This window comes from Eubalaena glacialis, chromosome 11, assembly GCF_028564815.1.
Source record: "Eubalaena glacialis isolate mEubGla1 chromosome 11, mEubGla1.1.hap2.+ XY, whole genome shotgun sequence".
In the NCBI taxonomy this organism is placed as follows: Eukaryota; Metazoa; Chordata; class Mammalia; order Artiodactyla; family Balaenidae; genus Eubalaena; species Eubalaena glacialis.
Genome location: NC_083726.1, coordinates 107409600 through 107415599, shown reverse-complemented (window position 1 = coordinate 107415599; position 6000 = coordinate 107409600).

Genomic DNA, 6000 nt, shown 5'->3' with positions numbered 1-6000 from the left:
CAGAATCACGGACATAGAGAACAGACTGGTGGTTGCCGGGGGGAGGGGATTGGGGGAAGGATCGAGTGGGAGGTTGGGGTGAGCAGATGTAGGCTTTTATATACAGAATGGATAAACAACAAGGTCCTGGGCTTCCCTGGTGGCGCAGTGGTTAAGAATCCGCCTGCCAATGCAGGGGACATGGGCTTGATCCCTGGTCCAGGAAGATCCCACGTGCCATGGAGCAACTGAGCCTGCGCTCTAGAGCCAGCGAGCCACAACTACTGAAGTCCACGTGCCTAGAGCCCATGCTCCTCAGCAAGAGAAGCCACCGTAATGAGAAGCCCACGCACTGCAACAAAGAGTAGCCCCTGCTTGCCGAAACTAGAGAAAGCCTGCACACAGCAACGAAGACCCAACACAGCCAAAAATAAAAAATAAATAAAATAAATGAAAACAAACAAAAAGAAAAAACAAGGTCCTACTGTATAGCACAGAGAACTATATTCAATATCCTATGATAAACCATAATGGAAAAGAATACTAAAAAAAAAAGAATATAATCACTTTGCTGTACAGCAGAAATTAACACAACACTGTTAATCAACCATACTTCAATTTTAAAATATACTGATTAAGGAAAAAAAAAAACCACTTGGTTTCCATTTAACCACCCGATGTTTGAACTCAACTACTGCCTAATAAAAAAGCAGCTTCCTCTCTTCCTATCAAATAGTAATCTCAGACTAAAGCAGGGATCCGGTAGTTTTGAGTTCTCAATGGTTTTTGCATCCACCCTTCTGAGTTCTTAGATGAGACTCCTACAATAAAAGACAGATTTATAAGGGGAAAAAAAAAAAGACCAGAAGTTTATTAACATGTATACCTTAGGTATACATAGGAGATACCCAGAGAAAAATGAGTAACTCCCTAAGGTGGTTTAGAATTCAGGCTTAAATACCATTTTAACAGGGAAAGGAGTGAGGATGTAGGCCTCTTACGGGATTATTAGGAAAGATGAATAGGCCTTTAAGAGAATACATAGGAGACATGATAGTTTGTGACAAAGTTTGTTTTTTGGCCAACGTGTCCACTTCTAGTCTCCTCTCCCATGACATCAATCTTCCCTGGTTGATAAAACTCTCAGGGAAGGGAATTATGATTCATGACAATTGTGTTGCTTTTAGATGATCTGTCTTTAGGCAGATAAGGGGAATTCAGAGACAGCTTTTCTCTGCATATGCTGGTTTTTAAGTACCTACAGATCAAAATAATCAAGATGCCAAAGTGGCATATTTTGCAGTGGTATATTCTGCTACCCTTCAATATCATATCATATTGGGCTCTGCACCAGGAAAAGCAAGTTCATTTTTAAAGATAATTTGGAGGAGGAGAAGGGGGTGGCTCAGAGGCCACATCAGGACTCCTTCCAGGAGTTTATAAAAACAAGAGCAGTCAGAAGCACAAATTGTGAAACTGAGCAGGATCCTGTGGGGCCCTCCTGAGCACAAAAGCCCTCCTGTCTCCTGTTTCTTGTTTGTAGAAAAAGGCTTTAGTCTCCTATGCCTTCCCATAGTTCCTACTAATTAGGGAAGAGAGGGAGTTCAGAAACAAAGGAAAAGCAGTTAAGCAAGAAAAGTAATGATAATAGTTCAGTGGTAAAACAGAATCCTAGTTCCTTCTCAAGGGATATACCTAACAACCTGATGCATATCTTTGAGCTGTTCTGTAGAAACTAAGATTCCCAGCCCCCCAACCCAAGTAGAGAATGGTGACTACATGCTAACCACAAGCATGTAGAACCCAGACTGGCTAGAACCACAAGGTTAATGATAAAGATTCCTGTGATAAACACCACTCTGTTACCTTACCACCAACCGATCAGAAGAAAGTCATGCACCTTGCAGCTCTTACCCCAAATACTGCCTTTAAAAAAACTCTTTCCTGAAAGCTATCAGGGAGTTTGGGTCGTTTGAGCACGAACTGCCCATTCTTCTTGCTTGGCACCCTGCAAATAAATGCTGTACTTTCCTTCACCACAACCCGGTATCAGTAGATTGGCTTTGCTGTGCAGTGGGTAAGCAGACCCAACTTTTCCTTATTCTGTTCCCAATCACAGGTATTGTCAGCATTGCACTAAGCAACAGCCCTTCTCAAACCTTTCTTCCAAAGTTGTATTTTATTTGAAATGCAAACAATAAAGGTGGGTTTTGTTGTGTCTGAAACACAACATTCATATATCATAGCAAAGCACAATCAACTGTTTTAATTTCTTGCTGAAGAAATGACACTTGTATTTTCCACCATTTTATTATAAAAATCAACATTTCATTTGTTACAACTCAACTTATTGTAATAATCAAAAAGGGGATTTATACAAGGTATTTTTATACAGTTTAAAATTAAAGCACTTATTTTACAAAAAGGGGGAAGTGAATAGTGGACAAGGGCTGACCAAATGTTGGTCATTAAAATATAAATACATCCTTGCAAAGCACCATCGTACCAAAGTCCATGAACAAGAAACACCAGCTGACTTCAAGACAATGACGAAGATTAAAGCTTAAGAAAAAATTTAAAAACACAGAGGATAAAACATCTGAAAGCAGCACCAGATCCTTCACTTGCAAATAAGGCTAGTCCAGCTTAAGCGTCTCAGTATCCTCTTTACTCTTATTATAATAAAATGTCCTCAACTAAGCCCAGATACTTAATTTCATGTAATGTTAGGTTTAATCAGACTTTCTTTGCTTTATTTTCTTTTTAATATTCATATTTAGGCATTGATATTTAGAGAGTCATACACATAGAGATCTATCTATCTATATATTTATCTATACCCCTGCCCTTATATTTGACTTAAAAAATTTTTTTAATAATTAAAAAAAATTCTTTCTTTTAAAAAAAGAATGGACAGTTAAGCAAAAGCACATTGTATAATTCTTTGGTGTTAACTACTGGGCAAACCCTAAGTAATGGGAAATCTAAAAGTTAGTTTTTGTTAGGGCTATATTCCACTTCTGAGTACAAGATATCACTTAGTTTATAATTCTACCTGTAAAGTCATGATGTTTTTTTCAACAATAACTTAAGAATGGTTTAAGAATGCCTTATGAAAAAAAAAACCAAAACCAAAACCAAAAAACCAGTAAAGTTTACTTTGACTGAAGAAGGATGAGGTCAGTAATTTCATTCTAAATCATCTAGATTAACCAAAGAATCTACCTCCCTCTCCGCTCAGGTATAGGCTTAGTTTAACAAAAGGCAGAATCCAATCAAACAAATATCCTGAGTATATGGTTCACAATTTAAAAAATCTTTTAAAATTATAACAGTAAAATGTTACGCTTTAGGGTCCAAAGTCCTTTAAAAGTTTGAGAATTTCAAAAGCCAAATTTTGAGCCTATTGTGAAATGATGCAATCCCAGAAGTCAGAAACCAACCATATGCTACTAGTACTCTGTAAAATCATCTGTTATTTCTCTTGGTTCATTTTAGGTTTGCGATAAGGAAAGGGGTACCAAATAAAATTAAATTTCTTGAGTTTAAGAATTCTGAGAACATGTTTTAAACAATGCTTGATTACGAACTTCTTTAAGACTCAGTCCATGTCTACACTTAGTGTACAGTCTCATTTATTGATGCTCAAACATTTGTCAGCCATCTGATAATCACATACTCATACCCACACTCCAGACATACTATTCATGTCATTATTCAGAATGAAGTACTGCGCTTATTAAAAGTTTGACATACTTGGGGGGCGTGAAAAGGCCAAGATTTTTGTTTCTGAATCTTGTTAGATGTGTAATGGTAATAACCAACATGCTGCTTTTATGGCATGCAAATCAATGAAGTGGCAAGTTTCCCCCTGCAAGAGATAAAGCAATTTTAAAAACTACACTTTTAAGAATCTAGTCGAGGCACAGAACTTGACAGAGAAACAATAGCAGCAGACCTATCGCAGAGCCAGGTTTGCTTGCTTAAGGCAAGCCTTTCTTTTGTACCAAAAGTAAATAGTCTCTATACTATGATTACTGCTATCAGGTCACATAAATATACACAGTTCATTAACAGATAAGTCACAGCTACTAACCCTACATGAAGTATTCTTCACCAATGAGCTTTTACAGCAAAACAAAAAAATTTTCCCTCCAAACTAATTGCTACCTAGTAAGGATGGTGGCTATTTTTATACCTTAACAATGTCTTAATATCAAATGAGTTGGCTGTATACAAATGATTGACTTTGGAGTATTTTTAAATAATGAAAATATACAATCCTCAATCATCTTAAAATTTTACTGCTCAAAAGCCCCCACCCCCAATTATTGGCCTATATTAGATGAAAATGTACTGTAAAGACTTCATTTCTAAATACATATCAACCCTTTAGAATAGTTGTTCTCAAACTTATTGAAGGGTCAGATAAGCTCTTGGTGGTACATCACAAAGTATTTTTATATTAAAATTAAAATAATGATAATTTTCTGCTAAACATATAATATCTCATGATATGCTAGTTAGAAGAGTTATATAGCAAGTGTCAGAGGCATAACAAAATTTCCTGAAAGAAAAATTAATATTGAGAAAATTCTATGCCTTAACTGTTTTTTACATTGTGAATATGCCATTATCTGATATAAGCAGCAAAATCCTTTGGGCCACTGTTCAGAAAACCAGGGCTCTGCAGGAGCCAAGTTCAAGATTATAAAAGTTCAGAATTATAAAAGACCACTTCAGTGAAGAATAGCTTACTATAGGGCACAGAAAGCATGCTATGCTGAAGTTCAATTCTCACATAATTTTAATGACATCAGTAAGTGGGCATACTTCACGCCATACAATCACAATGAATACTTCTGCATTTAAGGAATATAATGAAATTTTATTCATTGCCCCCCAGCATGGATAATGAATCTAGCAATACTCCAAATTCAAAACACTTTTTCCCTTTTTCCCCTGATTTGTGCGCTCATATATTTTTATCTTCCAATTAAAGATCTTGTGTTTAATAATCAAGATAGTCTACTTTTAAGCTTAACTGTCCATATAATCTGAGGGTCAATAAATCTTTCCTGAATTTTGACAATTCTCTCATTGAAAGGTACTCCCCAAAATGTTAAGAATCCATCTCAAATACCAAGAAAGAGGATTCTGAGATTAAGCTGAACTGCCTTCAAATAATTTCAAACAAATTGGCACACAAATTAGTATTTTGCAAGAAGAGGCCATTGCCATCGCAGTACAAGCACTTGAACTGAGATATAACAAGGCAATATTCTTCTTAGTTCATTATAGTGCAAGTTTCCACATGGGAAGCCCACCAGATAAAGATGCACATTAAAAAATGTAAACATACAGAATTCTCAAATTTTAAGTGATACCCAGTTATTGCTAACCTTTCCATCTTCATTTGAGCATCAAGTGCCCTTGTGTGTCACAGAACGCAGCTTCAATGTCCATTTTGTTAGAACTTGGGCACTTTGTTCCATCAACAGGAAGAGTTAACACTCGTCTGACTGAAATGCAAGATACTAATGGATTACCATTTATTTATACGCAAAATCAAGTGCACCTGATTCATATAAGGTACTCCCAATAATCTAAGCATTACTCTGAAACCGTGTTTTTTTCTCTTTAAAAAGATTACTTAGGTATATTTTTAAATTGCTTAAACAGTTAGTTCACCTCTACCAAAATTCTGAATTCTTTCTTCCACTGTTTTCTCTTCGGTCCTGAAATCCAGAGAGGCCTCAACAAAACAGAATTTAAAAAAAAAAAAAAAAATCATTCGATAACAACTGACCAACATCTGTTAAGGTAAAAATACATTAGTTTAAAAACACATTCAACTTTAGCAGAGAAATTCTGGAAACATGTAAAAAGCAGGAAACCAACTTCTGGCAAGGTGGCAGAGCAGTGCTAGAATCATTCCACAGGTCAGCCCTGATAGCTGAAGATGAAGCAGCCCCAGTACCACACAGGTCAGGCAGATTACATAAGAGCCTTCCAATATTC